We start from the raw sequence: 27,266 nt of genomic DNA on the forward strand, positions 1-27,266 counted from the left end.
GCTGATCACATTTGTTTACATTGATCACAGTAAGCTTCCAGGCTCTGGGAATGGGATCTGCAGTGCTAAAGACACTTTTATTATAGATGAGACTTCAAGTGATAGTCTTTGCCCTGAGGAGCTCCCAATAAAAATAAGCAGACAGAGAGAGAGATAAAAGACATGATTCAGCATCAGATGTAATTTGCTGTATGAAGCTGATCCGATTGTACTTGAAGGCTTTATTTTACAGATGAAGAAACTTGGGCACAATGAAATGAAATGAAATGACTTGCAGAAAGCACTGCAGAAGCCTGTGGAGAAGCAGGGACTAACGTCTCCGCTTGCCCTGTGGCTCCCAGGACAGCCCGTCTCCGGGAAGCAGAGGGAACTGCCGGTGCCTTAGGTGACCACAGCTCCACAGGGTGTCCATCCCAGCCTGCAGGGGTGGCACAGCCCAGCACAGTTGTGCCACGCAGCAGGTTTAGGGTCTAATGCCCCTGCTGTGCACAAGCCTGGCACAAGCTCCTCTTTCTCCCTGGAGTTCTTGTTCAGAGATACTCTCCTGACTGGCAGCACAAACGGTGCCTTGAGCTGACAGGTCTGCTGCAGGAAGCCCTGGCAAACACACCCAAATTCCCTATTCTGGTCACTAGGATTCTATGAAAGGTATTGTGGCAGTAAATCAAGAGGCAGTGATTGCCACCCCCCTCCCCGGGGTGATTTATAATTGTGGATTTACATCTGGCTAAAAGACACTGCTCAGGCTGTCTGGCTTGCATGGTAATCGCTGCAAGCTCTCCTCTGTTCCCTTGCAGCTTGGCAGGGCAGACGGAGAGCCCCTTCACTCTAAACGATTTGATGAACACATAAAATGAGAGTTAAAACCTGCTGCAAAAATACAGAAATAATAAAGCAGGATCAGTGGAAGCCTAAATCATAACAACAGTGCCGGCCAGAGCCAGCCAGACGCTCCCTGCCTGCAGCGGCGTTCTGAGGGAGGCATTTCCCCACCAGGTAAACAAAACAGGCAAGGGCAAGGAAGAAAAAGAGAGGAGGGGCAGGGAAATTGTCTTGAAGAATTTCTTAATAGAATCGAGGGGCTAACAGCAGAAGAAAACCATTCACCTGCTGCTGCTGCTGTGAGCTTTGCTTCGGAGGAGAAAACGGGATGCTGTAGGACGGAGACGTTTTGCTCCCCTGAGCAGCGTTTCTCACTCTGGGCAGTGCACATATCCCTGAGTCACCTTCACTTTTGTCAACAACAAGCATCCTTAGCTCTGCTTCCCTGTGTCAGACACACTCAGGTTGGTGTTTGTGGGTTTGTCTTGTTTCCTTCTTCAGCTGCCTAGAGCAGCAAACAGAGAAGGCTGAGGGCTGGTAGCTGCTGGCAGGAGCTGGATGGGGGTGAGTTCTCATTGGTAGAGTAAACCAAGAGAGTGACCTGCAAGACCTTTCCCCTTTAATGAGTAGGGGCTCAGTCCCAGGCTGCTTGGTGCTGGGGTTCTCTGGAGTTCAGCTTTCTTCCTGCCCTGAGACTGGCAGTGGATAGCCTATGGAGGGGCTTCAGGCTGGAGGTAGCCCTCAGGCTTCCAGGGAGGGGAAATGCTCTAAAACATGCTTTTACCCTCAGCTCAGACTGCTTGTGCCAGGGGGGCTGGAACTGGATGATCTTTAGCCCTAAGCCTAATCCTAACCCAAGCCATTCTGTGAGTCTCTGGTGGGATGAAGCCTGCTCTCCCCACTCCAGTGCTCACAGAGCTCTGTGGACAGTACACAAGTCCTAAGAATTTCTTTCAGACTGGAATATGTCTCAGGCTGAAGATCAGGAAAGAAAGGCAGAATTGTCTCTTAGGTTCACACAGAGATTCAGCACCTGAGCCAGCCCAGCCTGTGGTGCCCTTCAGGGGAAGGTGCTGTGCTCCACAGAGCAGCTCTTTGCAGAAGAGGAGTGCTGCTGTTTTGCTGGGCATGCTGTCCATTATAGGCAGTGAGGAGATGAACCAAGCTGAGCTTTTTGATAGCATCCATCACTACAGCCCAAGTGTTAAATCCTCCTCCTTGCCCAGTGGTTTATTCCATAATAGAAACATGGATAGCAGTGACAGAGAAAATCACTTGGGTCAGCTCCTCTCATCCTTGGCTGTGGGGAAGATTGTTTCTTGCATTGGTTGTCTTTGCCGACAATGCCTCACCCAAAATCTCCACCTGACCTAAAGCCTGACAGAGAAACAGAGCATTTCCAAGATAAACCATGGCCTGGTGCTTGCTTTGTTGTGTGTGCAGCAAGAGAGGATGGGCTCAGGGCGCAGGCACAGGGTGCAAAGGAGGGCAGCACTGCAAACCTGCATCCTGCCCAGGGCAAGCAGCTCAGGGGAGCTGCTGAGGGAAGGAAGAGGAGAGAGCAGCAGGATGGTCCTCAGCAAGTGGCAGTCTGTGAGGCTCTTGGGAATCTCTGGAAAAGGAATAAAGGCAGCAGTGCTCTCTGGGGGGTCCTGAAGGACTGGGGGTCCTTTTGCCCCCCACCTCTTTTCCCTGCAGGGCTGAGGAGAGAAGCCACACTACAAGGCTGCTCTTCTTCCCGTCCCGAGGTGCTGAAGAGGATAATGCTCCACAAGGCTCTGTGCAGCAGCTGCTCCTCAGCACCAGACCCTCACAGATAGGATTGTGTAATGTCAGCAGTGGGTTTTCAGGGCCTCCTGTGTGCTTTCATACCACAGATTATTATTTCATTTCCAGCAGGTCTTTGCTTCCATAGCATCCAAGGTGAGTCTAGGGCAAAAGCAAAGCTTTGCCATGCTTTGACTGAACCAAGGTCCAGGCTGTAGGAGGCTCAAGTCCCCTGTCCCTGCCACTGGGAACTGCTGCAAACTGTTTGCCTGTCTGCCTTGGTCTCCTTGAAAGGAGACTTCCATGGCCAGGCAGCACCCTGCTCTCCACAAGCCCCTTTGGGCACGGCTGGCAGGGCTCCCTTCAGCTCCTCTGGCTGCTCCTCACTTCTGCACTCGAGTCCCAGCTCCTAGTCTCAAGTTTACACCTTCCTCCTGCGTGCTTTACCCCTCTCCCTTTGCCTCCTGTCTCCCCAGAGCCCCTGGCCAGCCCGGGTCCCCTTCGCCCTGCCTCGTGCTGTCTTTGCCTGATTCTGTGTGTTTTGCAGTCAGTGTGGTGTCTGGGAGGGGATGCAGGAGTGACTGTGCTGAGGGCAATGTCCAGTGCCAGGAGATGAGGAACAGCAATACCAGTGAATGGATTAGTGCCCCAGCAGGGCTCATGTGCTGCCCATCCCCCTGCCCTCCTTCAGCCCTGCCTCCCACAGGCAGCCCCTTTTGCTCCCTGGTTTTGGGAGCGGGGCTGTGCTGGGGGCCCAGCCTGTACTGCTGCCCTGTCATCAGCTGGGGGGCGGCAACGACCCTTGTGTTCCTGCTGCATGAAGAGCTGGGCTGGGCAGGGCACTGCTTGAAGCAATAGAGTAAGGAAAAGGAGCTGGCTTGGCCCAGCCAGGCTGCTGGTGGGGAGGAGAGGCTCTTGCTCCTGGGGGCAGGCAGGAAATGCTGCTGCCCAGGCTAGGCTGTTTCACTTGTCTGTCATCACAGGGTTTTACCTTGCCTTTCCCAGTGCTGTCAGCACAAAAGATGTGGTATTTTGGTACACTGCTGTATTTAGAACAGCCACAAACAATTAGAATCCACCTGCTGTGCAGCCTGTCACGTGGGTGCAAGGCAAACTTGCCTAGCTGGAGACCCCCTGCCCCATACTCAGCCCATGACAGAGCTCCCACAGGCACAGCTGAGTGAGGAGCTCCTGTTTAGGAACGGGCAAATTTGTGTGGATCAATGATTATTAGTAAGAAAATGCCATTGCAGAGGACAGTTCAGTGCCATGGCATCCAGGAGCTGCCAGTGTCTCCGCTGGGGAAAGGAAAATAGTCTTACAGTGCCTGTTTCAAATACTCTGGGTTGAGCAATGCAGTGCAGGGCAGCAGCAGCAGCCTGCTTGCAGAGGGCACTCTGGTGCCCACTGGAAGTGCTGATTTTCGGAGGGGCAGGGCATCCTAACTGCTTTCAGCTCCTGCCAAAGCTTGCTGGCCTCTTCCACTCACTGGGTGTTTGTAAACTGCGCTTGGTGTTTGTTTAATGAGGGCAGCACTGACTAAAGGCAGCTTACAAACCACTCTGAACTTCAAACCCACAAGCAACAGAACAGATGCTTTGCCTTGATGCTGGTAAGCAGGAAAAGGAGCTCTCTTTGCTGTGGATGACTTCATTTGGAAGATTCCTGTGTCAGTGACAAAAATGAGACTCTCACTTGGCATTGGGACAGCCCCGGAGCAAGTCTTGCCCCCACCGATTCTCTATTGCTGTAGGGAGCCTGGCAGGGGCTGAGGTGAGGGGCTGCTGAGGTGAGGTGAGGGGCTGCTGAGGTGAGGGGCTGCTGAGGTGAGGTGAGGGGCAGGTGAGGTGAGGTGAGGGGCTGCTGGGGTGAGGTGAGGGGCTGCTGAGGTGAGGGGCTGCTGAGGTGAGGTGAGGGGCAGGTGAGGTGAGGTGAGGGGCTGCTGGGGTGAGGTGAGGGGCTGCTGAGGTGAGGTGAGGGGCTGCTGAGGTGAGGGGCTGCTGAGGTGAGGTGAGGGGCAGGTGAGGTGAGGTGAGGGGCTGCTGGGGTGAGGTGAGGGGCTGCTGAGGTGAGGTGAGGGGCTGCTGAGGTGAGGGGCTGCTGAGGTGAGGTGAGGGGCAGGTGAGGTGAGGTGAGGGGCTGCTGGGGTGAGGTGAGGGGCTGCTGAGGTGAGGTGAGGGGCTGCTGAGGTGAGGGGCTGCTGGGGTGAGGTGAGGGGCTGCTGGGGTGAGGTGAGGGGCTGCTGAGGTGAGGGGTTGCTGAGGTGAGGGGCTGCTGAGGTGAGGTGAGGGGCTGCTGAGGTGAGGTGAGGGGCTGCTGAGGTGAGGGGCAGGTGAGGTGAGGGGCTGCTGAGGTGAGGTGAGGGGCTGCTGAGGTGAGGGGCAGGTGAGGTGAGGTGAGGGGCTGCTGGGGTGAGGTGAGGGGCTGCTGAGGTGAGGTGAGGGGCTGCTGAGGTGAGGTGAGGGGCTGCTGAGGTGAGGGGCTGCTGAGGTGAGGGGCTGCTGAGGTGAGGTGAGGGGCTGCTGGGGTGAGGGGCTGCTGGGGTGAGGTGAGGGGCTGCTGGGGTGAGGGGCTGCTGAGGTGAGGGGCTGCTGGGGTGAAGGGCTGCTGGGGTGAGGTGAGGGGCTGCTGGGGTGAGGTGAGGGGCTGCTGGGGTGGCAGCAGTGCTATGAATACTTGTGCAGCATGAAGACAGGAGGTCTTTGGGCAAGTTTATGTCCTTTGTGCCAGCACTGCTCATACACATTGCTAGTGTTAGTTATTGGGGGTTGGGGTTGTGGGGTTTGGTTTCCTGTCTGTATTTCAGCAGAACTATAGCATAGTTCTTGTTCTTTTAAGCACTTTATTCTTAGAGATATTAATTATTCCCTCATAGCTTTTCAGAACTGAGGCCCAGGACAAGCCCAGAACAAAAGGAGTTGTTTCAAACCATAAAGATCCAAACCCCAAGGGTCTGGGGCAGCGATGGGGAAGCACAGGCAGAAGCTGAAGTTAGTTTGGTTGCTCTGCCTTTCAAGGGGCATCATCAGTGTCAGGTCCTGCACAGGCATCAGAGGCAACGGGGGGGATGCAGAAATCTAACCCTGGGCACATTCTCAGGGCCACCCTGCCCCCATGGGCCTCCCAGAGCTTTGTTGGACACAGCCCAATTGTACAAGGTTAGGTTTAAAGGTCTCCATCTCAACCTGCCTGCTGCTCAGGGGTGGCTCTCGTTCTTCCCCCCACACAGGTCTGGCTCCCAGGCATGGGCTGCTTTTCCACGGTGGGACACAGCCTTCCCCTGGGGCTCTTGACTTTTGTGGCTTGTAGGTTTGTTGTAAGCTTTGGGGAGGGCAGGAAGCTGAGGAGAGGCAGTGCTGAGCCATGGGCTTTGCTGGGGGTGGCTCGGGGCAGGCAGGGCTGGCACCTGCAGCTCCTGGGGGGCACTGAGCTGGGGAGCTGAGAGGTTACTAGGGGAGGTGTGAGCAGAGCCCAGTCCCAGTCCCCAGGTTAGGTAAAAAGCATCTATCTGGAGCATCTCTGCTTTCCCCAGCCTGAGCCTCCTTCCCAAGGATTCTGTTTCATGCCAAGGTTTGAACCTGAGCTTTCATTAAGCTGAGGAGAAGCCCAGGTTAGGATTCCCCACAGGACATTTTGGTGGTGAGGCAGAGCAAGCCATGCTCAGCAGAGAAGCTGAGTGGCTGGGGCAGGTTCTTGATTTTACATTCCATGCTGGCAGGCAGAGAGGTCCTTGCAGAGGGCACAGGCATCATCCTGCCTCCCACACAAGCAGCTGCCCTCTGCAGAACCCTGCACCTACCCTGGGCGAGGTCTTGCAGCACCCCCCCTGCCTTCAGAAGTCTTTATGGTCAGTTGCCTTTTGTAGCCTTGGTGCCTTCTGTTGCTACCCAGGCAGCAACGTGGAAGAGTTATTTGGTACATTTTCATTGGCAAAATTACATCTGGGGGGGAGAGAGAGAGTTTCACAAAGGGAAACAAAAGTAGTCCTGCTGGGTAAGAGGGTACAGCTGGCTGGGGGAGTGCATGTCAGTGAATGGGAGCCATGGCCAGGCAAGCTCAGGTGCTGTGAATTGCTACTGCCCAGCCTTCAAGAGAAGCAGCTGGGAAGAAAGGAGGGCACTGATGGGTGCATTACAGAACAGAGCCTGGGAAAAGGCTGAGGAAGCAGAATTCATCCAGCCTGGCTCAGGGGGAACATGATCACAGGCTATAAATACCTTCAAGGTAACAATAGAAATGAAGGCAGAGAATTAGTCACAGCCTCAGAAAATTGTAGGCCAGGGAGCAGTGGCCTGGAGCTAAGAGAGAAAAAGTTTAGTTGAGATGCTGGGGGGTGGGGAAAATGCCAGGGCAGCCTAACAGCCCAAGAGGGAAGGTGCCCAGGGCAGCAGAGCTGGCAGGTGAGGTGGCATGTCTCTGGGAAAAGAGGGGGGCTTCAGTCAGACACACAGGACTGAGCATGAAAGAGGATGTCTTGCTCTTGCAGGCTATGCTCCAGGTGATGTCATACAGCACTGCCTGCAGCTGCAAGGCAGAGCTCCTCCTCTGAACTATCCCAGCTGCTTCCTCTGCTGCTCTCCCTTATTGCCTTTATCCATCCTGCACCCCCTGCCCATCCAAACGTGGCTGAATCCCATGTTGTCCGCTCTTACTGAGGCTGCCTTTCTGCACTGCTGGCAGAGGTGTCTGGAGAGCTGCAGGGAGAAGGAGCAGTGGTTGCTAAGGCAAGTCCAGCCAGGAGGGCTGCTGCTATGACAGAAGGAAATCTGAGAGTCACTTACTAATGAGGAGCCAGAGGTCTGCGTGGAGAATACAAATAATCATATTAAAACCTCTCTGCAACACTGAGAGGCTGGAAGAGGCTGCTGCCTCTGCTCACAGCACCTCAGAAGGCAGCTCCAGCTGGCCTCCCCTGAAAGCATGAGGAGGGCCCCAGGACTCAGCTGGACTTCGTAAAGAGAAGGCTCTTCCTGAGGAAGCAAGTGAGTGGGGCTCTGTGAGCTCTGGTGGTGGGTCCCCACGGTGCAAGCTCTTCCCAGTGCTCCTGCTCTTTGCCCTGAAATGGGAGGGCATGTGGTCAGCCAGGGCTGAGACAGGCTGGTGGTAACTGTGTGCGTGAGAGAGGTGTTTCCAGCAGTGCCTGGTGCACTTCATCAGGTGGGCTAAAAATAAACAGCAGCAAGGTCACAGTCCAGAAGCTACCCTGGAGCTGGGAGGCAGCAGGAGGCTGTTGCTACCCATGGGCATGGGGCTCCTGCTGCAAAAATGATACCAAAATGATAATCACAGAGCTTGCTGTTGGCTGGCATCTGGTCAAACTCCTGGGTACACAGCAACCAGAACTCAGGTTTCCAGCACAGGGCCACTGCCAGCACCAGTCCTTGGTGTACAGCACAGAAGCCTCTTGTATAGAAACCTTCCCTCAAGGCTGCCTGTCACCCTCTCCCTCTGGGCATCCACAGCACAGCCACCTGCACCCCCAGCACTGCTGCTGAGACCTTGCCACAAAGCTCCCTGGTAGGCATTGCCCCCAACTTGCCAGAGGTGTCTCTGTGCATGACCCTCTCTTGGGGCTTGCTCCCACTGGGGTGCCCACGGGGCACTGCTGCTTGGCAGCTGCTGCCAGCGCTGGCAGGGCTGAGGGGCACAAGCTGCAGCACCTCCTGCAGAAGCAGAGAGGAGACACTGAACAAATGGGAGCCTGCTGCCTCACTGATGTGAAAGCAGGAGAGTGGCACACCCCACATCTGAACTGCTTGGTACCATTTCAGTAGCTCTTGCCAGTTATGCTCTCAGTGAAGCAGCAAAGCCTAACGAATCCCTGCCCGAGCTCTCCAGCTGAGGGGCACCACTTAGGACTGATCCAGAGAGCTGAGGGATGCTCTGCCAGGACAAGCATCTTGCAGAGGCTGCTTCCTGACTTTTGCTGGCTTCTTGTTTACAAAGAGCTATTTAACATCATGATTCCCTGAGGCCTTCAAAACAGGTGGCAGAGGAAGCATTTCAGAAGAGATGTGTGTGAGGCATGGAGAAGGTCTGTCCGTGGTGAATGCCACTCACCATGAGTATCAGACACTCCAGAGACCAAAACCAAGGACAAGCTTTGCTTTCCGGTGGCTTTAAGGCTAAGTCTGTATCACCTGTGCTGAAAGTCCCTGAGCATTACTGGTGAAATAACAGAGGTAAAAGACTTTCAAAGTCATTACTTTAAAAGTGCCTCTTCCTCATTTTAAAAGTATTCCCTCCCTAAGGATAGCTTCATGCAAACCAGTGCTGCCAAGAGGCATGTCCTTGGCAAGTCAGGAGATGAAGGGACAGAAGGGCTGCACGGGGCTGCTGTGGCTTTCCCAGAGTTGCTTCCCCTCAGTAACTGGGAGGGAAGGAGCTGCAGCTCCCTGGCTGGGCTCAAACCATCACATTTCTGAGCAGCTCTTTAACCGAGGGGACCTGCAGGCATTCCAGAGCCATCTCTCTGTTACAACCCATAATGGATGTAATCTTCCAGGGGCAATAACTCCTCTCCATTACACAATTTTTCTGTTAAAACTGACAGATGGTGCAGTCTGGGCTGTCAGCTCCTCTGGCCATGGACACAGCTATTTCTCAGTACAGCGTCTTTGCCCCTGCTCAAAGTGTGGTCTCAGTGAGATCAGGAACCACCTTAAACCTGTTTGATGGTTAATTGCATGCTAACAGCACCTTTCAAGTTATGGTGCCAGCATAAATGCGTAGGGCACAACAGCTGGTTGGAGATCTCCAATTAGGACTGGTTTGTGGCTGTCTCTGCAGAAACTGCCTTTGGCTAACACAATTTAAACCTCTTCTGTAAATGCATTCCATGCTTTGAAGTCAGCTAATAATTTCTGTCGTTTAAGAACAATGTTCCATGATCTGCTCGAGAAGATGAGTGCTCCCCTTGGCACCCTGCTCCCCACCTGCCTGTGTGCTGGGGATCTGGGAGCTGCCCTGTGCTGGGGATCTGAGAGCTGCCCTGTGCTGGGAAGGGAGGTGTGGGGGGCTCCACGGCCACCTCCTCCCAAAGAATGCAGACAACCAGGGAAACTTTGGAGTTAGGTGCCAAGGTCACAGCCAGAATTGAGAAGGAGAACTCTAAATTACAAAGCACTGGCCTGCAGCCAAGTCCAGGGGAAGCTGCATTTAGCATATCATTCTCTAAGCAGCAGGGTGAAAGCTCAGCTCCCTTTCAGACACAATCTGAATGGAATATGTTATAAGATTGAAATCTCACCAACTGACTTGCCATGACAACTCGGAATCGGGTTGCAATTGCAAGGGGATCCTCTTCCAAGCAGCCCAAAATGATGATGAGGGTGATGAGAGAGCCCATCAAATATTTATGAAAAGCAGATGAATGTCTGTGCTAGTGACATGCTGATATTGTAGCAGAGACCTCAGATAAACTCCTGGCATTAACCTAAGCTCAGGTTTCTCCCAGTGTAATGCCAAGGTTCAACAAGAAGCTGGTTGTAGCCTTTTGGAGCAGAAACCTGCAGCAGAGGTTAATAGCAAGGCAGTTAAATGCAGGCCAATGTGGTGATTTATTATGTGGATACCTCAGGATCTTGGGCACAGGTGAGGATGGTGCTGCCACGGGAGTGGGAGAGAGGAAACACTGGCACAGGATGCCCAGGGAGGTGGTTGAGTCCCTATCCCTGGAGGTGCTTAAAGGCTGTGTAGAGGTAGACTTGATAGAGTAGGGTTAAGGGTTGGACTTGGTGATGTTGAAGGTGTTCTCCAACCTGAAGGGGTCCATGGTACCATTAGAGACTTGCCATCAGTGCTGTAGACCTCCTGTGCAAGGTGCAGGATGAGAAGACCTCTCCATGAGCTCCCTGGGGAGTGGCTCCCAAGCGTTAGGTGCATCTGCAATGTCCTCCAGGAGGTGCAGCATACAGAGAACCATGGGCAGTGATACTCCAGAGCACTGCAGGCCAAGAGGCTTTGTAGGAAAGGCTTGCTTACTTATTTATTTATTTATTTAAAGACTGAAGAAGTTACTTTGGGTTTTAAATGGTGAAAAAGTGCAAAAAGGACCTGGTACTGGCGAGTGCTCTGGGTGATAGAAGTGACCCTTCCCCCCGCCTCCTGCGGTCGCCGTTAGCTCTGAGCCCTGTATCTGAGGCTGAGATAATATCAGAGTTGGTCTCTGGGAACAGGGGCAGCTTGGCAGCCAGCCCCTCCCCCTGCCTCTGAAACGAGAACACTGGCATGAAGTCCTGAGACAGCTGCCACCCTTCCATCTTGGCACTAACATAGCTGATGGGAAGCAGCAAAGAGATGCTAGGGAGCACGGGGAGAGCTGGGTGAAAACAGCCCAGAGCAGTGATGTACTGGGCACAGCTTTCTGGGGTGGCTCTCAGAGCTGTGACTAATGAGAAGTGAAGCACTTTGCTAGCTCAGCTGCAGCTGATCCTTTCAAACACAGTCCCTGGGCTTTGGGACCAGGGAAGGTGCTGTTAGCAAGTGACAGTGACAGTGTGGTGTCCTGCTCTGAAGAGCTGCTGTGGAGATGAGCCAGCAAGGAAGAGATCAGCCTTGGAGCTGGAGGGCTGGGGGGTTGGATGCAGGTGTGTTGCAGTGTGCTTTCAGGCAAGGCTAGACAAAGGACTTGAAGTATTTGTAAAGCACTGGAGAGGTGGCAGGGAAAGAACTTTCCCTGGGACTGGAGGATCTGCAAGCCTGTGTTGGATGGGCTGAGTTGTGGAGTGGGAGGTGCAAGGAGCAGATAATACCTGGCCATGCTCGCTCTTCTATCCCAGTGCTGTGATAACCTCCAGGTGAGCAGGTTCCAGTCACTGCAGATTAGCACAGGATTATCTCTGCTCTTGCTTGAGAAACTGGGCAGGCACCTTTCAGGCAGAAGAAAGGAAGGGCTGCCCTCTGCAAGCGCTCCTTTCTATGAGCCTCTGGCGTCTGCTGAAGTGAAGGAAATAACTACTCTGAACTGCAGCACAGCACAGAGCCAGGGCAGCCCCCAGCCCTGTGCCTGCAGGCTGCTGTGCTTTATTGACCAGGATGCTGCCTTTAGAGTTTCTTCCTTTATTTCATAGCTCTCTTCCCAAATGGACTTTGTGATCCCCGAGAAGTGAGATTTCCACAGGCTCACACAAGAAGCAGCTTTGGGGCTTTTTCACCACCTGAAAGAGCACCCTGGGCTTTATTCCTTCTTCCACTAATCTGACTCCTGATGCACTCTTTAGATTTCTGAACTCATTTTACTCATTCAGCTCATACTGATTATGTGCTTTAAGCAGCTCATGCAAGGAAAAAAACCAAGCCCAAACCCATGACAGTATATTAAATAATGATGTATGTAACATCTCCCATTAAAGGACTTAAAAGCAACAGAAAAATTAACTGATCTTCTTTGAGCTAAGCAGTATCCCCATTCCAGGAAGGCAAAAGGAAGGCATATTAAATCAAACACCCAAAGATGGGTGCCTAAAGTTAGTCATCTAAATATGCATGTCACCAGCTGACTGCTGCTTTGACTCCCCGCGTCTGAGGGCCGCAGTGAACAGAATGAGACACCAACACTTCTCAGGCTGTTTCTGTGCAGGTACCAAAGGGACTCAGATGTAATCCCCAGACTCTCCTGCAGCTTGGGCTCACATTAACAGCTGTTAAAAACTAAAGAGCCTTTTGTTTAGCTCTTAGCTGTAAGTGGATGTCAGGTTGCAGGCATTCGAGTTCAAAAAGCCCTCAGAAAGTTGCTGTGGCTGATCCTGCCACCCTTCCCAACCCGAATAATTGCTGCCCTCTCACGTAGTGTCATTTACCTGCATTAACTGACTTGCCCGAGGTTGGTGACTGTGTGAATGGGGATTGGAAGGTCAGGCCCCGGGGGGTTTTGTCGTGGTCCTGCTGCTCTTTGCATCACTGAGGGCAGAAATCAGCTCCCCTGCCTGCCTGCCTGCCTGCTGTCTTCAGCACAGGCACAGCCTCCGGCCCCTTCTCCCAGAGCCAGGACCCGCTCCTCCGGGTGAGCGAGGCTCCCATCTGATGCAGAGTGAAAGGCTGCTCAGGGACGTGTGATACACACTGCAAATTAAATATTTTAAGGGAAGTGCAGCAATTGTCAGGCCTGCATGTCTAATGGACCTTGAGCTATAAACATGCTCCAGGAGCGCCTAGTTAATATCAGTTTGGCAGTGAATTGGCACGCTGCTAAGCTCCGATGCATCAAATTAGCATCGATCCACAAAATGGTGCTGAAAGGTTTCCTGAATCTGCCAAGTTTTGCAATCAATCTGGGAGAGGAGGGCTTCTCCCCCCGGCCCACCTCCTCTAAAATGCTTTTGGGTTCTCCACCAGGAGCCCGAGGGCACCCCTTCAGAAATGCGGATTCTTTCCAGACTTTGTTTTCCCAGCCTCGCTCAGGAGTGCTCAGTTCCTCTCTGAGTGTTTCTTCAATGCACAATTCAAAACCCTGCCCCCCCCCCCAGCCCAAGCCTGCAGGAGCAGAGCAGTGCCCGTGCAGTGCCCGGCCGAGTCCAGCTGGGCCCTCTGGGGATGCAGTGCCCGGCCGAGTCCAGCTGGGCTTTCTGGGGATGCAGTGCCCGGCCGAGTCCAGCTGGGCCCTCTGGGGATGCTGTGCCCGGCCGAGTCCAGCTGGGCTTTCTGGGGATGCTGTGTGGGATGCATCAGCTCCTGCCTCTGGCAGATGGTAATAAGTTCCAGGTGAGATTTAAGGAACTGGCACTCTCCCTTTCCATTCCTCTAAGGCTTCAGCCCTGGCAGCCTCAGCAGCTTCCTCTCCCCCTGGGCAGTACCAACACAGCTGCACCCGGCGGCCTCGGCTGCGCTGGGAGCGCCTCGCAGGGCAGCTGGCACACTCTGCTCTCCCGGTGCCAGCTCCCTCTGCCAGCGCCGGGCTTTGTTAACCTTCCTGGCAGCCTGCAGAGTGTCCCTGCTCTGGGACATGCTGCTGAGGGACGCTGGAGGCTGGCCAGCAGCCTGCTGCTGAGGATAGGTCTGAGGGAGGCTCAGCTGCTGGACAAGGCTGCTCCTCCTCGGGGCTATCTCCCTGCACCTCCCCTGCACTTTCAGTACCTATGGCCTGTCCTGCTGAGACCACAGCTGGAGCACTGTGTCCAGTGCTGGGCTACCCAGGGACTCACTGGAGAGAGGCCAACAGAGGGCTATGAGGATGCTGAAGGCACCGAACCATCTGTGTGATGAGGAGAGGCTGAGAGCCCTGGGGCTGTTTAGCCTGGAAAAGAGCAGCCCCAGAGGGCAGCTGATCAGTGGTTACAAATATCTGAGTGGTGAGGGGCAAGAAGTGGCCAGGCTCTGTCCAGTGGTGCCCTGTGAGAGGACAGGGGACAGTGGACACAAACTGGAACCCAGGAGGTTCCACCTCGGCATGAGGAAAAGCTTCCTTACTGTGAGGGTGCTGGAGCCCTGGAGCAGGCTGCCCAGAGAGGTTGTGGAGCCAGGGCTCCAGATTTCAGTGGTGGCACTGGGAGCAGAGATTTTGCCTGCAGAACTTCTCCCTGGTGGTGTGGCTGCTCCAGCTCCTGCTGGGTCTGCCACAGTTGTGCCTCCCAGAGATGGAAAACTCAGGGAAATATCTGTGGGACCTCATTTGTCCCCACCAGCTCCCACTCATCAGCAGCAAGAGAGGGGAGCTGAAGGTGTTGCTGCTGTGGCTCAGCTGAAGCCAGGGAGAAATGTCTGCTGCTGTGATGACTAAGGCTCACATGCTTGTTCTATCAGCTAGAGCTCTTAATCAGTGTGTGCTGTTTCATCCTGGAACATGAATCCCCTTCAAGCTGTGAAAGTCAGCATTTTGGCCATGACTAATTGGCGAAATCTGCCACCTTCCTCCGTGGTTTGCTTTGTGCCCCAGTTAGACATCATCTGTCTGGGGAGGGAAATCTGGGATCTGTTTCTGGCAGTTGAGCCAATACAGTCTCGCTCCCCTCCCCTCTCTCCTTGCACTCAGCTGTGATGTCATTGTCACTCCTGCCTCTCGTGCCGGGGCTGGAAGCCATCTTCACCGGGGGCTGCACCTCCTGGCTGGCCTCCTCTCTGCGACCTGCAGGCAGGGCTCAGCCTTCCATCAGTGGGGCTTCGCCCGAGGCTCTCACCCTGCCTTTGGTTGAAGCCTCCCAGGTCAGTTACATTTTGTTTCCTATCTTGCTCCTGGGTTTGTCCCAGCCTGGTGGGAAATGGTTTCCCACCTGCCTTGTTTCACCATAGCTTCATCATCTGTTACTCTTTACACTGCACACCGCTAAAAATGTACCCAGCATACCATAAAAACCCACAGGCAGCTGCCTGCTCTTGGCTGCAGGCAACACTAGGATTAATCTTTCATTTGTCACACGTTCTGGGCAAGATCCAGAGGGTGCTCGAGGAACATCTCACAACCAAATCGGGCCCTAAATTCCGACTTTCTCACTGACTGCTTCATGTCTGCAAACATTTCCCCATCCTTTTAATGTCTTGATTGTTCTTTGAAGAAGTTGCCAGCTCCTCCATCCTTTTACCCATAATTTACACCCTCTCCCAGCCCCAGTGAGATATTATTTCAGCCTCTCTGTTGAAATGCAGTGACGAACGGCCTTCTTTTAAGATCAGTGGGAACAGCATAATGGATGTGCAGGAGAGCTTATCGACTTGCTCTTGCCAGAATGGAGCCCTGCCATGCAGTTCAGAGGGATCACCAGCTGCCCTGGAGACTCCTGGTGCTTCCAACAGGCCTTGCAATGGCAAGCCTCCTGGCTTTGTGCTGCACAGAGTTTTATGTGATAATGATAGGAGAGCAAACGAAACCTTCCCTCCTAGCTCCACTCCTTCCCACCAGAACTTTCCTTTCCGCCTCGCTCTTCCTGTGCTCTGCCTTCTTTTCACCACTTTCACTCACTCTCAGTTAATCACCTCCCTGCCTGAAACACAATCATGCAAATAAGATCAGCAGCACCGTTTCTTATTAACAGATCAATAAATGGACAAATCTCGAGACTCTCTGGCTGTAATCAACCCTTGATCAGAAAGCTGGAGGAGGAGATGTGGGAGCATCCCATGTGCATGGCTTCACCAGCAAACCCTGCTCCTGCTCCTGGGGCTGAGGGCATTTCTTTGAAGGGCTCTGAGAGCAGCACCCTGCCTGGTGCTCAGCACCCTGCCTGGTGCTCAGCACCCTGCACTCTTTCAGCACGGGAGCCTTGCAGCCCTCCTCGCTCAGGCTCTTTACTTACCACCACTGCGGACTAATCAGATGGCAATAAAAGCTTTTACTGTGCCATCCTGTTTGTGATCAGCAGAACCATAAAAAGCATGTTAGCAAATTGATTTGGGGCATTAATTGTGAGCAAAGAGCATTAGCCTGAGTACAGATATGGAGTTTTTTCCAGGCAGAAAAATTCTATTTTAGTATTTTGAAAGTGATTCTGGAAGATGCTGAACTGAGCCCAGCGGAGGTGCTTTCCAAATACCATAAGGCAAAGAGCAGTTACTGAATCTCCTCAGTCTTATTAGCCTACATAAACAGAACCCTCTGAATAATGTTTAAAAAGCTAGAGTCTCCAGATAATCCATAATCAGTAAATGCTCATTGCTGAGATGCAGCAAATATGCAGGAGACGTCCCCGCTGACATTCTGGTTACAGCATTTAAAGGGCGTAGCAAACCCCTCCTCCACGTGGGGCCGGGCAGAAGCTCCTGCCGGCTCCAAAGGTTGCCTGGCCGCAGCTTGGACCTTGCTGGCTCCCTCCAGGAACGAGCAGAACAACAATCAGACTTCACTGTCTCGTTGAGCAGCTCTGGTGATGTGTAAATAAATCATCCCCACACCATGACTGATGTCTCCATATAAATAATTAAGCCTTGACCTTATGTTATGACACCTGCTAAATTTTTTGGCACTTGAAGCTAGTGCTCGGGAGAGATCCTTGACACTGGGTAAACAAAGGTGGGGCTAGACTGGAGGGGGAGGGGAAGACAGCTTTTTGTTTACCCTCATTTTGTTGTGTTTGATTCCACCAGCTAATTGATGATGATTAAGAACCTCCGTTGCCGTCTACTCTATGGATTTAATTCCTGCCTGTGATTGCTGTTGCAAAGTTTGCTTCATTAGACACAGACTTTGATTAGATTTCCAAGTAGCTGTGGTCTCCCAGGGCTCCCCCACATCCCGGCGACCTAGCCCGGGTACTTTGCACCCATTCCTTTGCCATTTGCATCCCTGCGTGCAGAGCTGCAGCAGCCCGGGCGCCACTCATCCTGTTCCGCCGGGCTAGGTAGCAGGTGTCAGCGAAAGTTTAATTTGGAAGCACATGAATTCAAAGGAGGAGCTTAATGGTTATCCCCAGCACAGAGAGCTGCTCTGGCCTGCTCCTGGAAAGAGAAAATCCCGGGGACACACAAGAAATTGATGAGACACCAGGCATCTGACAGAATGAAACCGTCTCGGGGTAAACAGTGGATAGCTTTCTCCTCAAACCCTGAGCATCATTAACAAACAGCACAGATCCAGCCACTGCCTTTCCCATCTTCACTCTGAGGTGTTCGGGTTTGCCACTCGCCCCCCCTCGCTGGCACTGTACCTACAGCCTGCTCTCTGAGGAGCTGCAACTTTTAAATCTTGCAATAAAACCCAAACGTTCCAGGGGAAGCATCCCACGTAAAACACTGAGCACCCTTAGGTTTGTTTCAGCCTGTTCATCTGCACACAGCGCCAGGCAGCTACAGACAGACAGCCACGGTGTAACTCAGCTACAACAAAGAGCTGCCCTCACCTCTACAAAAGCCTCAGGAGCCATCCCGGCAGACGGCAGCGGTGCCACACTGTCCTGGCCGCTGCCACCGTCAGCCCCGAGGATCCCACTGTGGTGCCCACCGCCAGCATCCCGCTGCTAACGCCTGCACGGAACGGTTCCTGTGTTTGCCGTGGTTTGGGTGGCTGCCTTCCTAAGGGTGGGGTGGCACTGCAAGGTCCGAGGTGCCAGTACCGCCGGGCAGGGACCCTGGGATGCGGACCCCCGGGAGAAACCACCTAAAGCAAAGCCTCTGCGCCCCTACAGACCAGCTCCAGGAATGAGAAGGTGCCTCAGTGGCCCCTCCTGCCCGCGCAGACGGGACTAGGGGGCACCGGGATTCCAGGCTAGGGATGCTGGCATCCAGCATCTACTTTGCTTCGGGTCCCGTTAATTTCGCCACCACAGCCCAAGCTAACCTCGGGCGGGAGCAGCCATCTGGGCTCCGGCGTCGGCTCCGTCCCGTGCCCCAGCTGGGGTCCCGGGGCCGGCACTGCCCGGGAGCGGGACGGGGGACGCACCGCAGCCCTGGGACAACCGCACCGTGCCCGGCCGCGAACCGGCACCTACCCACCCCTCCGCCCCCAATTAGCAGCACTGCTAATTGCGGCCCCACCCTCTCGTCCGCCTCCGAGGGCAGCCCCGAGATGAAGGGGTCGCCTCGTTGGGGGGGGACACTTGGGGTCCCAGCGCAGCCCCGCCGCAAGTTTGGGCACTTTCCCGAAGTGGTGCGGGGAAAAGTTGGGGAGCGGCCGCAGGGGGCAGCGGGGGCCGCAGTCCTCCCCGGGAGAGGGAACCCGCCACTGACCTGTGCTGCGATCGCGCCGCTTCCCCCTGCTCAGCGCAGCCTCTGCGCCCAGCGCATCCTCCACGCCGCTCTCCGCGCCGCAGCCGCGGCTCCGAGCCGGCGATGCTCGGCGGGGAGGAGAGCGAAGCGGGACAGCCCGCCCGGAGCTGGAAGGCCGCCGCCCCCCTCCCCGCCTCCCGCCCCCCGGCGCCGCCGCGCCCCGGCCCCGGCTCCGGCTCCGCTCCTGCACGGCTGGGCTGGGCTGGGCTGGACCGGGCGGCTCCCGCTGCACACCTCCCGGAGCAGGAGCGGCCTCCGCAGGGCAGCGCGGCCCGGCCCGGCCCTTGGCGCATCATCCCTCGGCGCGGCGCGGGCGGTGCCGGTGCCGCCTCTCCAAGGGTGCTGTCGCCGCTCAAGTTTGAGGCGCTGTGGGGGCGCCGCCCGCCCCCGGCCGCCGCGGGTGCTGCGGGGCTGTGCGTGGTCTGAAGGGCAGGTGACGGCCGTGCCGAGCGGGGCTGCCGGGGCAGCGGCTGGCGGTGCGCACACGGCCAGGGCGAGGTGCGGGAGAGGGCGGGCAGGTCCCGGGGAAGCCTCCCGGCTGATGCAGGGGGACTCTGGGGAGGAGCGGGGCAGGGAGGCTCCTCTCGTCCCAGGGTGGGCGCAAGTCCGTAGCCGGGCACGTCCCCTCAGGTCCGCAGCTCAGCGAGGCTATTGGAAATGTGTTTTGAGAGTGGTTGGGAAGATCGGTGGCTCGCACTTTGTCTCAGAAGCGGTGGTTGTGCGCACAAACCCCAAAGGGAGAAGTGGAGGAAGCAGCTGGAAGAGAACTGAAGCGAGGTGCTCTGGAGCAGTAAACCGGAGCAGCTGCACTGTAGGCAGGGCATGGTGGGGACCAGGGTGCCTGGTGTAGACCCTAGGATGTGAACTGGGAAGTAACAGCACCTAAGGTGCCTCCTGCACTCTGTTGGCCGTTTTCCACCCTAAAATACCAAGGAGCTTTTCCTCCATGGCTGTGGCAGCATAAACAGTCTGATAACAGCCAACCGAGGGCACAGCTGTAAGCCCCAAGAGTGGCCTCCACAGCAAGCCTGGCAATTACTGGGTGTAAGGAAGTAGCCATTGGATGGACTCTAGGCACTGGTACAGTTGGGTGAAATGGTGTCCCCAGAGCCTGTGCACCAAGGAGGGCACGGTGCCCTGTCCCACGGAGGTCTGTGGTGTTTTGTGCCCACCCCGGTGTCAGGAGCGGCAGGTCGCAGGAGCTGCCCTTTCTGCCAAGGGAAGGAGGAGCTGAGCCTTGGCAGCACGGAGGGAGCAGCAGCAGGGCTTCCCACAGACACAGCCTGCCAGGAGATGCTGAGGCACCCTCCCTCTCTCCATCCTTACCAAGCCTTTGTGTGCATCCAGTGGTAAGTGCACGTGAAGATGGATCCTATCCACTACCGGTGTGTCCTGTGAATAACCTGTGACCCTCAGCCTTGGGCTGGATTAACTGGAATACATTCGACTCAGGCTGCTCTCTAGCAATCAATTGTTCCCAGAAAGGAGGTGTTAGTTATGAAAGTATTGATCGGGGACCCCATCAGCTCTTTGTTTGCCATTGGCCTTTATGTGATTCCATTGTTCTAGCAAAAAACTCAACACATGCTGCAGCTTTCCAGGGGGAGATGCATTCGTGCCCCTTGGGTTCAGAGGAAGGATAATACAGGTTCCTTAGGTGAGAGCTGCCGTGGCTGCTTCCCTTGAGCGCCTTCTGTCACAGTCTTTGTGATGCAGAGAGCGTTAATGAAGCAAACATAACTAAGCCTAACTGGGGAGAGTGCACTGGGTGAGGCACTATAGGTGTAAAGGGATCCTCCGTGGCTGTTGCTATGGCAGGTGCCCGAGAGTCCTGTCCTCTGAGGAGCAGCTCCTGTTTGTGTGGCATAAGGAAACTTCCCTGCCGCGTCCGTGGTGGCTCCTTCTGCCAGCAGGATCAGCAGATGTGGCTCTGGGGTCTGTTTTCAGGTTGTTATCCAAAAATGCTCTAAATGGATGGCCTTGAAAGCAAAGCCCAAATAAGAGGCTTGGCACTAGGGCCAGTTCCAGTGAGTTCTCTGCCCTGCTCCCTGGAGGACTTGCCTTTTTCTTCAGTTTTTTGTCTCCATTACTTGCAAAACATCCTTGAAAATTTGAGAAATAGATCTCTCAAACCAGTGGTTTCTGGGGTTGTTTCTGTATTGGGTTGGGTGGATTCTGATCCCCCCCCTCTCCCCGGTCCCCAGTGCAACAGAAGGCAACGTGAATCCCTTTTGTTTACTTCTTTGTTTCTGCTCCTGGCTGCTTAATAATGTGAGCAGAGATGCCCATGGCTCTGGCTGGAGCCTGATGCTGGTTAGTGGCTATGGTGAAGTCAGGAGGAGCAGCAATCCAAAAAGAAGCCTTGGTTTTGAGAGGGTAGAATGAAATAAGAGTACAGAACAGGGAAATACAGATCTGAAAAGAATCTGCTTGGTGAGTGTGTCTGCTGTGGCAGGAAGGGATCTCCATTCAGGTGTCTTTATAGAATGAGTTTCCTGATTCCATTGAGACCTAAACATGGCAAAGCAAATGCAGCACCTCCTGTGTTATCAGTTGCCTAGACTGGCAGAGTCAGGGTGTGGAGAACTATCCCAGCATATGATCCAGAGCTGCTGTTGTGATCTGGTGATCCTGTAGCCAGGATTGCTGTTACTGTGCGCTGCAAACCACCACCTAGAATCCAGGCTGTAACCTCACTGCCTTTAAAATGGGAAGCAACTGTTTACCTTTGTTCAGCCACGAGCAAAAGCAGCTCCCATTTTGAGAATGTGTGCTGTGGAAGGCTGGAGAACGTTTGGGGGGAGGGTGAAATTAATTGTCAGGTTGGGTTTGGTGCTTCGACATGCAAAATGTTGCCAGTGGAAAGGGCTGGAAATTATTTATCTTGGTGATTTTGAGGCTGGTATTTATAGCAATGCCACCTGAGTGCTCCAGAAAACAACTAATGTTATTTCCCCCATCCTGCCAATGATTTGAAAGGGGGGGGGGGGGGTGTGTGAAAGTTCCCTTTTTTATTATATATTATAGGAAGCCTCATCTTCTGTTGAGTCTTTATCCACCTCTCAGAAAATAGCACAGAGAAAAATGAAGAGAACATATGGTGTCTTCTATCAGTCAGTCATCATTACTGCTTCTTCACACTATGTCATCACCCCACAAATAGCAAATGAGTGTGAATTTCTCCCTGCTGAAAGAGAAGAGAGAAAACTGGCTGGGGCTGCCAAGTGAAAAACAGAATAAATACTACACCAGCTTCACTGGAAGGTGATGTAAAATATTAAAGACAAGGAGAATGCAGAGGGGAGAAGCCCTAAACTGCCAAACAATGGCATCAAACCTGCAGACGTTGGGCTGGAGCAGAACTCATGAATTCCTCTTGATTTGATAACCAAGCCTGAAATATTGATGGGACAGAGTCCCTCCTGCCCATTCCTTATGAATGACTCGGTGCTGTTGGAGGTGCTCAAACAGACAGTACTCAAATAACAGCTGTGAGCAGTGTAGTGTGGTAGTCTGTCTCTGGGGCAGCCATAAACTCCTGAATTTCCTTTTTTTAAGCAGACATCTAGGAAAAATATAATTTTATTTAATTCCCCAGCGTTCCTATTACACTTCCAGTGTAAAGGCTGCAATTCAAATCCTTATCTTCAAAGCCTCTCTGCCATTCTTAAAGTCTCTTGCAAAGAAATATATGACAAAGCAGCCTCGGAAATAGCTGCCATAGGAACTTCATAAACCCCAGCACTGGAACATCCATCCCAGCTTTGGAGGGGATATTTCAAAGTCAGCCTCCTGTAGAAGAAGTGAAAGCAGCTGAGGTTTATCAGGGGGGAGGAAAAAATGGTGTGTGTATTTATCTGCAGCCTGGTAGGTTTCCTGAGATCAGGCAAATCCTCAGGCCAGAAAAATCAAAGTGTTCATTTCTGCCTTCCCTGCTCCTGCCCTTCCCCCACAGCGACCCAGAGGTAAACCCTGTGAGTAAAGCTCCCTGAGTAGGAGCAGTGCAACCAAGCAGCCAAGTAAGAGCTTTGTAGGAGAGGCTGAGGCAAAGGTGGGCAGGCTGCCTGCCACCTCCCTGACCCTTTGTGCTCTTCACGTCCTCCCCTTGAGAAGCAGCTCCCAAGGGGCTGCTGATGCACCTGGAGGTGAGCCCCAGATGGAAACTGCCTGTGGAAGCAAGCTCCTGGGCAAGATCCTTTGGTTCTGATGCCCAGGGAGATAGGAGCACAGGGGATGGATGGTAGAGCTCTGCTTCAGGCAACTGCTTGGAGCCACACAGACTCTTGGCCTGCAGTTTATTTCCTCTGTGACTAGTCCCAGGATCTGATGTCATTTTACTGCTGCTGCTCTGGAGCAGCCATGCTTGGCTGTGCAAACAGGGCCCTTCCTCTGAAGAGCATTTTCTTGACAGGGAGGGTGGGGAGACACTGGAACAGGCTGCCCAGGGAGGCTGTGGCTGCCCCTTCCCTGGAGCTGTTCAAAGGCTGGGTGAGCAACCTGGGCTAGTGGGAGGTCTCCCTGCCCATGGCAGGGGGTTGGAGCTGGATGATCCCTGAGAATCACAGAACGGTCTGAGTCAGAAGGGTCCTCTGAAGGTCATGTAGTCCAACACCCCCCTGCAGTCAGCAAGGGACATCCTCAGCGAGACCAGCTTGCCCAGAGCCCTGTCCCTTCCAACCCAACCCATTCTGTGATTCTATGGTTGTTTGAAGGCTGCCTCTACCACAGGCAGGTGGGGAGCTTGGGGGGCTGGGGGAGCAGGACAGTGTCAGCTGGGGTTGTGGAAGAGGGAAAAGCACAGTGGCAGGTAATGCTGGGGACATGAGAAAGCAGAACAAAAGTGAAATTTCTGGGAGTTAACCAAAAATAAGAGCACATGAAATGACTGGATGCACTCTGCCCCCAGCAGTGCTCCTGTGTGGGTAGCAGGCAGGAGTGGCAAGGCTTGTTTGGAGAGGCAGTGTCTGTATCAGGCCAAGCAGTACCCCTGGGACAGATTGCTGGGCACACAAACCATTCCTGGGGAACAAAACAAAAATCTCTGGAAAAATGATAGAAAGCTCAAAAGACAGAGTTGGAAGAGATGTGTTAGATCAGATGGCTCATCCTCTGGCAGCAGCAGCAAACTGTCCCCTGGATACAGAGGCCATTTCATAACGTAGAGCCAAAGGGCCTGGGAGGAACAATGTGATTTAGACAGGGAAGCCTGAGAAGGGTCTGATTTAGTCTAAGTGAGAACATCCAGACCTACCAGACTCAGAATCTCAAAACTGCCCTGGAGTAACTGGGAGCTGTAGTTTATGTCCTTGTTACACTTGGTAGGGGCTGGAAAGGACTCTCCCATCAGAACCTGCAAAGATGCACATTGAGATACTGCCCACAACAAGAGGTAAGGGCACGCAGGCTGGGAGTACTTTACTGCTCCTGTCCATCCTGGAAGAACAGTGGTTGAGGTGCAGTGCTAATGGCCTTTGGAAGAACTGAACCTGAAGGGCTCAGCTCTGTCAGGCAGTGTCTCTCTCCAAGACATCATTAGTTGTGAGCTCAGTGATGCACAGCTGCAGCTTTGGGTCTCCACTTGGGGTATTCAGAACCCAGCCAGTTCTGGCATCTGGGGCCTGGGGCCCTGGCTGTCCTGGATGGGTTTGCTGTGGCATTTCCAAAGACAGCAAAGCTCAGGGAGAGGATTTGTATGCACCTCACATGCAGCTCCTTATTACCTGTGTTTGGGCAAGAAAGGGAGCTCTGATCTCTGGGTGCAGTGATGGCCTTTGCTGTGCAGCTGGTGGGGTGACCCTGAGCATGTTCTTCTGAGCGGATGAGTGGAATGAATCAGAGCGAAGATGGACTGGAGAAAAACGTGCTTCGTGCTGGCCAGCAGCAGTGATCCTAGTGGGAGCACTCCATCGCTACAGCAGCGTGTCACAGCTCTTTCACAGGTGACACAAGCAAGTTCCTTTCCAGGCTGCCAGGAGCAGGGGCAGCCCTCCCGACGCCGGCCTTCACTCTTGCTTTGAAGTGCGGTGGAAGCTGGGGGTGTGACTCAGCAGAGGGAACGCTGCAGGCTGTTGTAAGCCTGCTCCTGAAGAGGAGGCTGCTGCTGAGGGCCACCCAAAGCAAGGCAAGTACTGAGTGTAACAAACAATGCTCCTCCTAGCCTCAGGTCAGGCCTGGCCCCTGCCTCCTTCTCATGGATCTTGTTTCTTCAGCCTCCCTTGCCTCCTGCCCCACTTCCCTGGGGACTCTGCTCTGTGCTGCCTATCTCACACACCTGCTGGGGACACAAAACTGCCTTTGACCAGACCCCCTCCCACCTCTTCTCTGGCCTTTGCTGCTGCTGTCTTTCCCCTCTCAGGTTCCTATTACCACTGCTACTCTTTTTTCTAAGTGGATAACATAAAGAATTGATTTTGCAGATGGTTCATGTGGAGGGGGCTGAGCCTGTGAACTCAGCCAGTGCTTCTTGGACTTCCTTCTACCCTTCTGGTGCAGCTGCCACACTCTTCAATCAACAGTTACAACAGGTACAGGCATTGCAGTCGGCGGGGACCTCCCCTTGCCTGCTTGCCAGAGTACCCCTCCTGTGGCACGGGCATGTCTTGCTCTGGAGCCACTCTGTGCTGCACAGTGTCATTGTTTGGTCCCCTTCCCTTTTTCTCCTGTACTTGACTGGCTGAAACCCCGGAGGAGAGGAGCAGAGGGTGAAGGGGAAGCTGTGGATTTAGGTCTGGCTTTGCATAACCTGGTCGCTTGGGTTTTGTTTGCAAACCCGAGGGTGCTTGGGATTCAAGTCACCTCTCTCAATCCCCCTGCAGTGGGAGGCGTGTGTGTGAATGCATGAGAGAGGAGAGATAAATGACTCACATTATGATCCATCTTTATTTCAAACAGTGCTCAGCAGAGGCGAGAGGGTGGCTTTTGTGTTGCAAAGCCTCTTGAACTCATTCCTGTTTCTCAGAGCTGGGCGTGGTGCAGGCAGAGGCAGGATGTGTCCTAGCACGGAGTGGGTGAGGGCAGCACGGACCTGTGGGGGTTTAGTTTGGCCAACTCTAAGGGAAGGCAGCAGATCAGTCTGGGGAACAAAAAGTGAATGCCCTTGAGTTGGAGATTTGTCTTTGGTTCTCCCCTCTCCGCTGCTGTTTCTGAGCAGTCGTCACCATCTCCTCTCGTTAGAGGTAATAGAAGCTGAAGGGTCAGAAGGCAAAAATCCAGACTATTGACATCTGTGATGGGAACTAGCTCCTATTTGCTTGGTAATCCAGGGAGTGTGGAGTACTGGAGCAGATGTCTTGTCAACTGGGGAGAGCCTGCTGCTGTCCTTTGCATCAGCTGCTGCCGAGGTGCACTGGTTTTCCGTAGGGCTAAAGCAGCGACCTGCTTCTGGAGTCAGGCTCCCAGGTTCCCCTGAGTTTTGAATCACAGAAGCATTTCCAAGGTCACTTCCTGGAATACCTCTGGATTTCCATCACTTTGGGTCATCTGGACTAGGTGAGCAAGGTGATATCAGTTGAACTCCTTTGTGAACAATTGTCCGTATGACAAAGGAGAAATTGCCTCTAAACACTGAGAGGTGGAGGCAAAAGCAGAGGGTGGAGTCAGGATTTCAGCTGAATTTTGAACCTTTCAGATTCACAAAGCACTGTCAGCTCTTCTCATCCTCTGCTGGTCTGACTGGGTTTCATTCCTGTTTGCATTTTTACTATTGAGGGAAAAGCAGATTTTGGCATCCTTTAGTCTGAAGGCTGTCAGCTGTCTCTGGAGGAGTGAGGCAAGCAAGAATTCCTGGTGTGAGCAAGGTTTAATTGACTGGGCACTCGGGGAGAAGGGAAGAGGAGAAGGGATATCTGCAGTTTAATGCAAGCATTCTGTCTGCTCTGGCAGAGCTTCTGGAGCTGAAGGCAGAGCACAGGCTGTGGCTTTTGTCTGGTTGCACTGAACAAGCAGCTTGCCTTTACTTTCCAGCTTCCCACGTGGGGCTGCCGAGCTGGGAGCACAGATTTAGGGTGCTGAGTGCCTGTCTCCTGGCCCTCTTAGGGTGCCCCAAACAGCCAGCACACAAACACTTCTCCTTTTGGTGTGAATGCCAGCTTCTGGGGCAAAGGCTTTTGTCTTTGTAGCTGCCCTGCTGTGGGTAGTAGGGGCAGCTGGTAAGCAGGGAGGTGGCAGTGCCATCTATCAGGGAGCAAAGATGCTGGGTGTCTGCTGGTGATGGATACCAGTGGGAGGCTGGACCCACCGTGAGGACGCTCTGCTTTCCAGGAAATCCATTGAAGGACTCAGCTATATTGTACTCATGGGCTATTTATTTGACATGCTGTAGAAACTTGCTTTTCATTAAGTGAGGAGAGAAAGTGAATCTGAGCTAATAGCCTAATTTATAAGAGCAAGTGACTTTTCTTTGGCATGCTTAATGAAGGAGTGCAGCTAGAGCAGAGCAGGCAGCAGGCAGCCCCACGTGTCCAGCACAGGGTAGCAGTGGCCACAGGCCAACAAATCCTTGGCCTCAGTAGCTGTTTCTGTTTGTTTCCAGGTGCTTTTGCAGCCTCTGTTTCAAGGTGTGTGCAGAAAGAGGGGCTGCTGGGGCTCCTGCTGGTAGCAGGCACTGAGGCCCCCAGGCACTGCTCTTGGTTCTTCCAGCCGTGGGGGGTTTGAGGAAGGCTCCACAGGACAGTGCTGCACTCAGGTGTAAGATTCTAATGGTGGGGGCCTCCTCCTGGGGGCCTTTCACCAGCAGGGGTTACTGGATGTGTTTTGGTTTGTGAAGGACAACCAAAGCAAAGTCCTGAGCTGTGCAAAACACCCTGGTCCTGCCAGCTGGCATGGGGTTTGGCGACAGGCAGCTATCCCAGGTGGCCTTTCCAAGAGGATGAACAATCTCCTCATGCCCTTTCCACCCAGCATGCTGCTCTGCAGCTGTGCTGGTCCTGTGGCTGAGAGTCACCAGGAGAGGAAGTGTGTCAGGTGCAGTCATCCACCCTGCCTTTAGCAAATGCAGTGGGGGGATCACAGTTCTGAAGCTCCAGGAAACAGCCAAAGGAAGATGCTGT

General features: G+C 53.8%; 1 protein-coding gene across 2 annotated transcripts in view; it reads right to left on the reverse strand.

The window, feature by feature from the left end:
* CHST8 (carbohydrate sulfotransferase 8) overlaps window positions 1-18,275 on the reverse strand; it is a 147,633-nt gene extending 129,358 nt beyond the window's left edge. For both annotated transcript variants that reach the window (XM_068161683.1, XM_068161682.1), the window contains exon 1: window positions 18,181-18,275. The gene's annotated coding sequence lies outside the window, so the exon portion shown is untranslated. The remainder of the gene's footprint in view (window positions 1-18,180) is intronic.
* Between the last annotated feature and the right edge of the window lie 8,991 nt (window positions 18,276-27,266).

The sequence above is a fragment of the Melanerpes formicivorus genome, unplaced genomic scaffold, assembly GCF_026170545.1.
Source record: "Melanerpes formicivorus ecotype bairdi unplaced genomic scaffold, bMelFor1.0.p_v2 SCAF_59, whole genome shotgun sequence".
Taxonomy (NCBI): domain Eukaryota; kingdom Metazoa; phylum Chordata; class Aves; order Piciformes; family Picidae; genus Melanerpes; species Melanerpes formicivorus.